A 12,111-nucleotide genomic window follows, 5' to 3' on the forward strand; every position below is an offset into this window, starting at 1 on the left:
TTAAAGAATAGCAGAAAGAGCCTTGTAACTACCAACACATATCACCTATCTCCAGAATAGATTCAAAAGGGTGGTTAGATATCATTAAGTAGAGGTTCTAGACCTATGGGGAGATTGCTTTGGATTTCTTCCAAAGGTAAATGAGAGGGTCTCTAAGCATAATATAAAAGTATCCTGGCATCCCACTCTCAGCCTGCAGCTTATAGAATAACAAGAGTACACAAATTCAGTGCATGATGTGAGAGCTCTTGGAAGAGCTTGATGAGTGTCCCTGGGAGTTTTGTGGCAGGGGTGGGGATTGTGCACATAAAGATTGGTAAATAATGTTTTGAAAATATAGGTGCTTGATAAATTTTGTTGAAATGAATGGATGAGTGCTACCCACCTAGAGAATTCAGTAGATGAGAGGTTGATGTGGATAGCCCAAAATGGGAATATGAGGAGAGAAGAGAAGCAATGATTGCAACCTGACTTCCATTTTTTGTCATGGCAAAGTCTGTGAATTTCTTGTAGATCATGTTGACTATGGGAAGGGTAGGTGGGCTTGAGTTGTCATGATGGGACTTCAGCTACCAGGGCAACCTGTTTGCAAAGGGACTATAGTAATAGAAGCCATGGGGTTAGGCAGAAGAGATGTATGGGGGGAATTGCTGCAAGCAATCAGCCAGAGAATATGCCCCCTGCATCAAGGAACTGTGCAATGGGGTATCCACCTGAGACCTCTGAATAACCAACAGATACATCCTGTGAAAGAGACAACAGTTGGACTCTGCCATAATAAGAGCCGACATGATGGCTTGTCTGCCTTATCCAATAGTTAAATGCAGGGATATTTGCTCTTTGTCTAAAATACTCTTCCCTTGAAGTGGTCTGGGTACATCCAGAATATAAAGAAAGCAGAGAATATGGTGGAAGAAAAAAGAAACTGACCACACTTATTCCCTGATTCACTGCAAGAAAGACCTGAGATGGAGCCAAGTAAAATTTTAAATTAGGTGTGAGAGTGATATTACTTGGACTGTCCCGGACATTTTAATGCCTGAAATAGAGGTGCAATTATTATAATATGACTTGTCAATAAAATCTATGGCATCTGCCCAAGATTCAGGGTAGATTCTGAATAGATCCTGATAGAGAAAGATTCCACAAAACCTGGTTGTAAGGCAGTGGTTAGATAAAAAAATAAAGTCCTTTCCTTCTGGAGTTAGCTCATTCAACAATAACTGAGTTTATTTAATAATAAACCAGTTTCATAATTAATAGTTGTAAAGAAATAAGCTTTAAGGGAATTTTATTAGAGTCATTTTTTATTGGCATTAGCCCTCCTCTGCCTTTCAAGAGAGCACTTAATTCTCCTTCACAGGACCTCTCTCAAGTTGTAAATTTTCCTTCGGCTCTGTTGGACTGTTTTTTAAACCAACAAAACAAAACAAAACAGCAAACAAACTATGTCACACATTTATGAATAGCTCTGAATGGCCACAAGCATAAAATGCCTTTGAAATCCTCATTTTTATCTTAAAACTCCATGCAAATAGAATGTCCCCTTCCTTCATATTTGTGTGATGCCTTTCCATGCTCCAAATCTACTGCCACAAGTTGGGAAGTTTGCCTTAATATATTTTTAGTTATTAACACCGTGATGAGAATAAAAACTAAGCACGTCAATAAGGTGACAGGTTCAAAGGAATGGGACATGGCAAAGATGATTAGGGAGTGCTTCTGGCTTCAGAGGTTTTGGGCAAGCCTTGTTCAGCATAAAGGACCTCAGCCTGTGGCGGGGATGGCCCTTCAAAGGGAAGGCACAGTGGGCACAAAGTTGGAATTGAAAGGGAGCCATGAGCAAAGAAAGCATCCAACTGGCAGTCTTACTGGATGTGTTAGGTTTCCACGGCTGCCATAACCAATTACCACAAAGCTTAGAACACCAGAAGTTGATCTCTCACAATTTCGGAAGCCAGAAGTCCAAAATCAAGGTGTCAGCAGGCTTACTTCCTTCTGGAGGCTCTAAGGGAGAAATGTCACGTGCCTTTCTCCCAGTGTCTGGTGGTTGCTGGCAATCCTGGCCATTGCTTGGCTCGTGGATGTATCACCCCAGTCCCTGCCTCTATCTTCGCATGGCCTTCTCCTGTCTTCTTTTCCGTCTCTTATAGGGACACTCTCATTAGATTTAGGGCCCTTCTTAATCTAGTATGATCTTGTCTTAACTTCTCACTGTATCTGCAAAGACCCTGTTTCAAAACAAGGCCACATTCTGAGGTTTCAAGTGCACAGGAATTTTTTTTGGAAGGGGGCATTATTCAACCCACCACCCTGGGGAAGACACAACTGTCTCTGGTGGCTTGGAGACTCAACTGGGTGTGGCAGTAGAATAAGTAAATGCTATCTTGGAGAGAGGGAAAAATATGGAAGAAGCAGCTTGGGAAGTCCCAAGGTGCAAACGAGAGATAGTGGTAAAGAGATTGCAATGGATGGGTGGGGGAGAATGGGAAAGAGATGGTGGGTGACTGGAATATACATGGGCTAGAGTCTGGGTTTTAATGAGAGTGAAAACACAAAAAACAATGCTGAGAAAGGAGGAAGTCAGTTTCTGTCTAGATTTCTTGAGAGTGATTTGATTAGAAAAGAATGAGAATAAATCACAAAGAGACCTGGAGGGATTTCTAAGGCCATAGGGACTTTCTAGAGGTTTTTTTTTTTTTTTTTTTTTAAACGTTTATTTATTTTTGGGACAGAGAGAGACAGAGCATGAACGGGGGAGGGGCAGAGAGAGAGGGAGACACAGAATCAGAAACAGACTCCAGGCTCTGAGCCATCAGCCCAGAGCCTGACGCGGGGCTCGAACTCACGGACCGCGAGATCGTGACCTGGCTGAAGTCGGACGCTTAACCGACTGCGCCACCCAGGCGCCCTTCTAGAGGTTTTTAGTTATGGTAAGTTTCTAAGGAATCTCAACAGAGCCAAGCGTAAATATGAAGTAGTTTTTATTTTTCCCCACTCAGTTCTCCTCTTCTCATCCCTTAGTGATATCTCAAGCAGATTTCATATCTCTCTAGCCCTTCGAGGTATTAAAAGTGCAATCTAGGGGCAACAAGGAGGCTCTGTCGGTTAAGCGTCCCACTTCGGCTCGTGTCATGACCTCAAGTTTATGGGTTCAAGCCCCACGTTGGGCTCTGTGATGACAGTTCAGAGCCTGGAGCCTTCTTTGGATCCTGTGTCTCCCTCTTTCTCTGTTCCTCCCCTGCTCGTGCGCTGTCTCTTCTGGACCTGATGTAGAGACCAGGAATGAGGGGTTGGAAGGCAGATGTCCTTTTCTATAATTGTGTTGGTTAAGGTACAGAACAAGGAGACCTCAAACTCAAGGGCTTAAATAAGATAGAAGTTTCTTTCTTTCTTAAATGTAGGACAAATATAGTCAGGAGGTTTAGGATAGGTAGCTTTGTCTACTCCACAAAGTCATTCAAGAGCTCAGACTGGCCAGTTGGCTCTGTTTTCCATAGCTCTTGCCTCCATTCTTTTTACATGGAGTCACCGGGATGAATGAAGTCCTCCTGTGCTTTCTCTGAGTATGTGAACCAAGGGAAGGTGAGTGGAGATGTACCCCTTCTCCCAGGTACATGGTCACAGGTCTCTAATTACCTGTTGGCAAGGGTTACTCCAACAGAAACCTCCATGAGAGTAGATACCGGGTCCTCTGTTTAGTTACACTCCTAAACTCCCTGGGAGTTTCCTCAGAGAGGGACAACCCTTGGGTGAGGGGAGGGGTGTCCTGCACATTTGTGTATCAAAGCCAGCATTCACCTGAGGAAACAAATGCTTAGTCTCTCTGTCCAGTCTCCATAAATGATTCTACTGGCATAGCCCCTTTACTTGGCTTGAAAAGAAGAGAGGATGTTACTTCTCCCCTGAGGAGAAGAGGGTGCAGCCTAAGATCATAAACCCCGGTATCCCAGTGCTGCTGACTTGCTGCCGTCCCCAGCACTCTCAGGTGGCTGGGAAGTATGAGAGTGAGGCAGTGGTGGGGAGGGCCATTGTCTGGTTCAGCTGCTTTTTAGAATGCCCTGATGGAAGTCCTTGGCCTTTGGCAGCTCTCTTAAGAACAAGGGGTATATAACACTTTCTTGTCTTTGGTTTTGGATCCAAATCGTAGGGAAAGTTCCAGTCAATACCCTGTTATGTAATCAGTAGAACCAATAGATGGGAAGGGAAATTGAAATTGTTGGTGGGCTACTGAATTACATAGAAGATGAGCAACTTAAAATTCTATCCTAAATTTGGATTAAATAATCATAGAAAAGACATATCACTCATAGTAGTAGAAGAACAAGCAGAAAATAATAGCATGGATTTATGTCCATTGATTAAGAAAGTCCACTTAATGGATATATCCTAAAGAAATAATTGTTCAGACACATCCTAAGGAAATGCATGAAGATGCTGCTTATGGCAGAATTGTTTATAATAGCAAAAATTGAAAACAACTTAAATACCTAACATCAGAAGATTGGTTAAATACATTGTTAATTAAAATATGCATTGTAAATAAAATGGAATGTTATTTAGCCAATACTAAAATTGTAGGTGATGAGGAGAACAGAGGCAAAAGAAATGTGGATAAAATTAAATTTCCTCACAACTTGCAGCCCGTTGACAAATATTGAGACAGGCAGAACATGACACTCAAGGAATTCACAACTGCTCTAACTTTAATGTTTTGCTAGAAGCCAAACACCTTAGCTTGACAATAGCCTGATCTCCAGGATCCTGTAAATCTTCTTTAACATGTGAAAATCCTTTTGGAAATTTCTTTGTCTTTATCCCCCCAACTTAAAACTATATAATCAATCTTTCCTCACAATCACAGCGCAGCTCTCTCTGTCTACAGGTCCTGTCCCTGTGCTTTGATAAAAACACCTTTTGCAGCAAAAGTGTCTCAAGAATTCTTTCTTGACCATTCACTCCTGACCCACATTACATCATAGATATTTACTGACATGAAAAGATATTTATAATGTGTTATAAATTAAGAAGAGCAGATAACAAAACAGCATACAGTCTAATGCTATCAGTGTGTGTGTATGTACAAATTTTCTGTGTGTGTGTGTGTGTGTGTACAAATTTTCTGAACAGCAATTTGGCAGCAGGCATCAAGAGACTAAATCATGTTCATTTACATTAAAAAAGTTTGCATGGTTACTACAAAAATGATATTGGCTTATCTGTATACAGTGAGATTACCATTGATTTATTTTTTTCCTTATTATTGATTTATATTTTTTGATTCTATTCAGTTAACATATATTCCTTGGGTAATAAAAAAAGTAAAATAACGAAGAAACTTTTCTTGAGAACACATACACATATATTTGCTTGACCTTGTCGTAGAGAAGAACTTTCTAAACCTAAAAGCAATGTAACAGTAGTCTGCTGGAACTTGTCTGTATAGATTGTGAGAGCTTCCTGTTAAACATTCAGGAATTTTGCAATCATGTCAGTTGGCAGCTAGAAATCAACCATAGTGGAAATATTTATACTGCAGGTATTGGCAAATGCTACAAATCAGGCTTTTTGGGGGAGTGGTGGTGGTGGTGAGCAACCTGGTTTACCAGCACACAACTGAATGACAGTGCTAGCAAAGAGAAAGTCAGTTTTCTTGTTTATATAAAACTATGCATTTATTGGTTCAAAAGATCATGAAATGAAAAGTAAACAATGGGGGAAGGTGTTTGCAAAAAGTCTGACAGTGTCAGTGACATAAAATAGAATGCATAGTTAAATAGTAAAAACATAACCCTGCTAGAGAAATAGGCAAATGACATGAACAGGTAATTCACTAAAAGATACAAATTGCCAATAAACGTGAATAACTATCTGAGACATTTATAATAAAAGAAAATAAAAATGAAACATAAATATCACTCTTCATGTATGAAATTGTCTCCAAAATGTTACTTTTGTGGAGAATGTGGAGAGTGAGTATTCTGACCCCCTTGGGAGCAGGCAGATTGGCACAAACTTAATGGAGAGCACTTGGCAGCTATGTGTCAAGAACATAAACTTGTCCATGCCCTTTAACCTGTTAATTTCTTTCAAAAATATATCCTAGACAACAGTAGAAAACTCCAACCAAGATTGTGTACAAAGTGCTTATTGACATTTTATGAAACTGAAAGAGGGAACCTCCTACCAGGTGAATAGCTAGAGACAAGGATGGCCTTGGCCTACGATTTACTCAGGTAGCAGTTTCAAAAATTTGGCTGGAAAACTTTCAGTAATTAAGGGAGAATTAATGAAAAGGCAGATGTCCAGGTGATGCCATTTTTTATTCCCAGCCAGCTTGATAGGACACAATTTGAGCTCTAGGATCAGGTGGGTAGGAGGAATGGTGGTGTGGGGGAGAGTAGAGAGGGAGGGAAGGAAACAGAGGCACCCCCCCCCCCAAACTAAGGCACTGTGGTCATAGCATTGTTCTTGTCCTTATTGATTAAGAAACCATACTCTATACCCCTTCCTGATAAAAGTACTCAACAAACAAGGACTAGACGGGAACTTTCTCAGCCTGGTGAAAAGCATCAGTGAAACATTCCCAGCTAGCATCATACTTAATGGTGCAATACTCCACGCTTTGCCCCCTAACATAAGGAACAAGATGAGGAGTCTGGTCTCATCACCTCTATTTGACATTGTCCTGGAAATGCTAGCCATGACAATAAGGCAAGCACGTGTTATAAAAAAGCATGCATATTGGAAAGAAAGAAGATGACATTTTGCAGATGACATGATCTTGTTTGTAGAAAATATTTAGGAATCCACTAAAAAACTAATTAAAACTAATAAACAAGTGTAGCAAGGTTGCAGAGAAGATATACATACAGCCAATCTACACATGAAAAGATGCTCAACATCATTAGGCATCGGGGAATTGCAAATTAAAACCATAACGAAATACCACTTCATTCCCACTAAGAAGGCTATAGTAAAAGTCAGACAATCACTAGTGTTAGCAAGGATGTGGAGAAATTGGAAGACTTTCACACTGCTGGTGGTAATGTAGAATGGTGCAGCTGCTTTGGAAACAGCCTAGAACTTTTCAAAAGGCTAAACATAGCTACCAAATGATGCAGTAATTCCACACCTAAGTACATACCCAAGAGAAAATGTGTCCATAGAAAAACCTGTACCCAAATGTTCACAGCAGCATTATTCATAAAAGCTGTTAAGTGTAAGCAACTCAATTGTCCATCATCTGTCAAGTAGATAAATAAAATGTGGTATATCCATACAATGGAAAATTATTTAGCAATTAAAAAATGAAACACTGATAGCAGCCTAATATGGATAAATCTTGAAAACACCAAGCTAAGTGAAGAGACCGATTACAAAGAAGCACATATTGTAGATTCCATTTACATGAAATGTCCAGAATGGGCAAATCTATAGGGATTAGTACAATGTGTAGTGGCTTTCTAAAGTTGGAGCACATGCAGGTGTGGCCGGTGACAGCTAAGGCGTATGGTGTTTCTCTTTAAGGTGATGAAATATTCTAAATGGATTGTGGTAACAGTTGCATAATTCTGTGAATATATTTAAAACCATTGAATTGTGTACTTTAAGTGGGTAAACTTTTTTATGGTATGTGAGTTCTATCTCAATAAAGCTTTTGTTTAAAAAAGAAGAAAAAAAACAACCATAGGTCATATCTTAGAGGCAGGATATTTACAATGCCCTAGATCCAAAGAGAATGCCTGGGAATGGAATTAGGGATGGGCAGAAACTGCTATTGAGAGAAGGTGAGGAGTGGCCTGGAGTGTAAGATATGGGAGCTCTATTTGAAGTTAGTTCTCTGGGCTGCTATTAACTGGGCTTAGGTTTGTGCTTATTTGCATGGCTGTGATGACACTCCATCTAGACCTGGGCTTTTCAATATCTCCAGCCCACTGAGCACCTGAAGTGCGGGTAGTCCAAATAGGATGTGCTGTAGGTATAAAACACACACTGGATTCTCTGAAGACTTAGAATAAAGCACATATAAAATATCTCATTAATAATGTTTGATATTGATTACCTGTGGAAATAATATTTTGTAGCTATTAAAGTAAAATGTTAAACATTTTACAAAGAGGGGTGCCTGGGTGGCTCAATCGGTTAAGCATCAGACTTTGGATCAGGTCACGATCTCATGGTTCGTGGGTTCAAGCCCCACATCAGGCTCTGTGCTGACAGCTCAGAGCCTGGAGTCTGCTTGGGATTCTGTCTTTCTCTCTCTCTCTCTCTCTCTCTCTCTCTGCCTTTCCCCTGCTCATGCTCTGCCTCTCTCTCTCTCTCTCTCTCTCTCTCTCTCTCTCAAAAATAAATAAATTAATTAATTAATAAACATTTAAAAAATTTTTTTACAAAGAAATTATATTCTGAAAGGGCGGGCCTACACCGGCCGACTCCATCTTGTTCTGTCCTTCACCTTGACCACACCTCCCCTTGAGTAAACCCCCCCTCACCTGCCTAACAGGACTGGGACCCTTCCCCAGGACCCTTCCCCAGCCAATCGGCTGAGGCCATAGCCATTACCTCACCAACTGCCCCCAGGCCCCAATAAAACCTTTGTCCTTTTGAAACTGGCTCTCTCTCCCTGGTATCTCACCGCCGCGTCGGTGCAGGTAGGGGATTGAGCTCGAGCTAGCTCGAATAAAGGCTCTTTGCTTTTGCATCGGACTCGGCTCCCTAGTGGTCTTTGGGGATCACGAATTCTGGGCATAACAATTCCTGAGAATTAAAGTTTTCTTTAGGACACATGGATCAATGCATGGGTGTACATGATTACAAGTATGTGTTCGTCCAATGGCAATAGGGAGGAAAGAAGGAGGTGGGTGGGCAATCAGAGTGGTGGGAGGAAATTTGAAGGGAATCACAGGACTACAGAGTGCTCACAGGCTTTGCTTCCTGCCCTGTGGGTTTCCTCTCCAGACCTGGTTCAAAGTCAAATACGTCTGGGAGCTGAATTCTTACTCAGAAACCACCCTCGTCTCCAGTGAAGGGTCTGAGGGAAGAAATGGTAAGAGTGGAGGAGGGGGAGGTTCATTCTTGCAGTTTCAGAAATATATTTATAGATACATTTCCCCTATTAAACAAAGTGTAGGGGCGTGGTAGGAGGAAACAGAGAGATACACAGAATATTAGAAGAACCCCAAGTTCTGAGTTAAGGGAAGTTGGCCTTGCTCACTGGGGAAAAAGAAGCTGATCACAGCAAAAAATTGTATCCAGTCTATGACTGCCTGTCGTACAATACTAGGCTGGGGACAAGTTCTGAGGCAGACAGCTGGCATTTCTTAACCTTATTTGCCCATTTGTGGTGGTTGCTGATGAGGTTTTGGGGTGATGGTGGGGGGTCCGGAGCTGACAACCAAGAACATTCTTGAAGACGTCTTTGGTGCAAAAAAGATGATTTTATTAAAGCATGGGGACAGGACCCATGGGCAGTAAGAGCTGCCCAGGGACCATGAGGAGAGACTGGTTATATGTTATGGAGTTGGGGGAGGTAAAGTCCAGGGGAAGTTTCCGATGAGATTTTCATACGCTAAAGACTCCTGGGATACTGGAGGCCTAGCTATTGTCAAACTAAGGTTGTTTTCCCTCTAGCAAAGCATTAGCATTAAGACAATAGGGAGTCCCTGGAAAAAAAGCCTCAAGTATTTGTCTGGGCTGCAGGTTATAAGGAAATATAATTTTTTCTGCCATTTCTTTCTGCCTTTGTTTCCCACATCAGTTGTTGCTTTTGTTATGTGAAAAGAATGGCACTATCAGAATGAATTCCTAGAGTGTGCAGACAACTAACCAGAAGGAGATGTCTTCGACTTTACTGTTAGATAGTATGTTTCTCACATGGAGTTTTAAAAAATAACTTAAGTTTATTTATTCATTAAGAGAGAGAGAGAGAGAGAGAGAGAGAGGGAGAGGGAGAGGGAGGGGGGGGAGAACAAGTGCGGGAGGGGCAGAGAGAGAGAGTCCCAAGCAAGCTCTGTGCTGTCAGCACAGAACTTGACTCGGGGCTCCATCCCCTGGAACCGGGAGATCATGACCTGAGGTGAAATCAAGAGACGCTTAACTGACCGAGCCGCCCAGGTGCCCCTAAAAAATCACTTTTTGAACTAAGTTTGAAAATATCAATGGCAAAAAATTCAAGCACCAGACTGTCTCGGAAAACAAGTTTGTTAAAAACAAGGGACTAGTTAGCATCCATTCTCTATTAGCACATGAATGATCTTCTCTCTCTAGGAGTTTTAGCAGAGTGCTGATCTTGACCCCTCCCTCTTTAATGGGGGACTGATCAAAACGCCAGAATAGAAGCAAAGCATCTGAGACACAGCCGGGTCTGCTCTTCCTTTCTCAGCCCAGCCGCCACAATATGCATTTTGAATCCAGCCAATAATCATCTGTGGTTTATCAACAGCATGTGTTTCACTTCGCACAGAAACAGCAGTCAGCTGTCTAGAATGAAAGAGCCACAGAAATTCTATTTTAATACAGGCCTATCAATGAACCCACCAGCCCCTATTCTACATATGAATAGGAGAAAATTGGTTTACACTTCCTGTGTAATTTCAGTGGGATTCAGTAGATGGCACAAAAGAGCTTTTCTTCCCACCCCCAACATTTAAATACAGTTGCTAGTGAAATAAATGTTCCAGGAAGTACTTAAATTTCCTACAGATTGCCAATGCGACCGACTGGCAGGTTTGTTGGTAAGCAGCAATATATATTTTTTAAATATCCTATAGAAAGAAAATAATGGTTTAACTAGTGATCAGACACAAAAATCTCAAAAGTCTCTGTGATTAAGAGACACTGTGGGTTTGGGGTGTTTTTCTAAGTGGGTTATTTCTGACGCGTACTTACTGTGGTTTGCACTAGTGTTTAATTATCAGCTGCTCATCCTAAGTCAGAGAAAGGGTTTTTTTGGCGTGTCTTTGTTTTTCTCTGGATGACACCTCATCGCATGCATGGCTGGCTCTCAGGAGACTTATGTGAGTTGAAGGATGAATATTCCAGTCGCAAACACCTCACGGTTTTCTTACAGAGCTTCTCTCTGTTGGTTTCAGATGGCATCGTTCTTCTTCCCGTCCTTCCCCGTTTCTCCCTTTGCAATGAGAATGCTGCGGAAAAGGGGGGTGTGGGTAAATTAGTCCTGGAGGTGGTGCTGTCCTATAACCCCTCTGTTTTATGGACAGGTTTATTTTATTTCTCTGGGCTGTTCCACAAGATCTTCTTTTCTGTTTTCTCAAGCCACCGAAACCATTCTGGGTGCTACTAGTCAGATGGAATTGTAGATCTTGAAAATGTTTCCCAGGCTACACCCACTTTGATCAAAAGAGTCGAAAGTAACTGCATCTTGGGACATCTGGGTGGCTCAGTCCGTTAAGCTTTCAACTGTTGATTTCAGCTCAGGTCACGATCTCCTGGTTGGTCAGATGGAGCTCTGTGTTGGGCTTCAGGCTGTCAGTGCAGATTCTCTCTCTCTCTCTCAAACTAAGTAAACTTAAAAAAAAAAACAAAAAAAAGGAAGTTCATCTTTACAATAAAAAGGAAAAGTTTACAAAACCACTTAGGAAACAAAGCCAAAAAACTCTTGAACTGGTTCTGATCTTTTCAACTTAATAGCTAGTTGGCCTTGTGTAGAGAAGACTTGTAAATACTATTTGTGGTGCCGAACTTAATAGTGCCAGATTGATTGTATGGATTTTATCCATTCAATTTCCCCAAAGTCTCTAAAGATAATTCAAATGTATCGATGCATTGTCTCATATAAAGTGAGGCTAAATCTATCTTTTTTAAAATGTTTATTTTTATGGAATACTTGGGTGGCTCAGTCAGTTAAGCCTCTGACTTCGGCTCAGGTCATGATCTCATCGTTCATGGGTTCAAACCCCATCTTGGACTCTGCTGACAGCTCAGAACCTGAAGCCTGCTTCGGATTCTGTGTCTCACTTTATCTCCACCCCTTCCTGCTCGTGCTCTGTCTCTGTCTCTCAAAAGTAAATCAACACTAAAAAATGTTTTAATGTTTGTTTTTATTGGTGTATAGAAATGCCACAGATTTCTGCATATTGATTTTTATAT

The 12,111-nt window shown here is 41.3% G+C and overlaps 1 protein-coding gene across 2 annotated transcripts in view; it reads left to right on the forward strand.

Moving 5' to 3' along the window:
* TLR1 (toll like receptor 1) overlaps positions 1–12,111 on the forward strand; it is a 48,594-nt gene that overhangs the window by 20,239 nt on the left and 16,244 nt on the right. Inside the window, exon 1 of one of the 2 annotated variants that reach the window (XM_011281921.3) lies at positions 10,601–10,736. The exons of the other annotated variant lie outside the window; for it this stretch is intronic. The gene's annotated coding sequence lies outside the window, so the exon portion shown is untranslated. Of the gene's footprint in view, positions 1–10,600; positions 10,737–12,111 lie in introns of those variants that run through there. 2 annotated transcript variants of the gene reach the window in all.

The sequence above is a fragment of the Felis catus genome, chromosome B1 (genome assembly GCF_018350175.1).
Source record: "Felis catus isolate Fca126 chromosome B1, F.catus_Fca126_mat1.0, whole genome shotgun sequence".
Lineage (NCBI taxonomy): Eukaryota > Metazoa > Chordata > Mammalia > Carnivora > Felidae > Felis > Felis catus.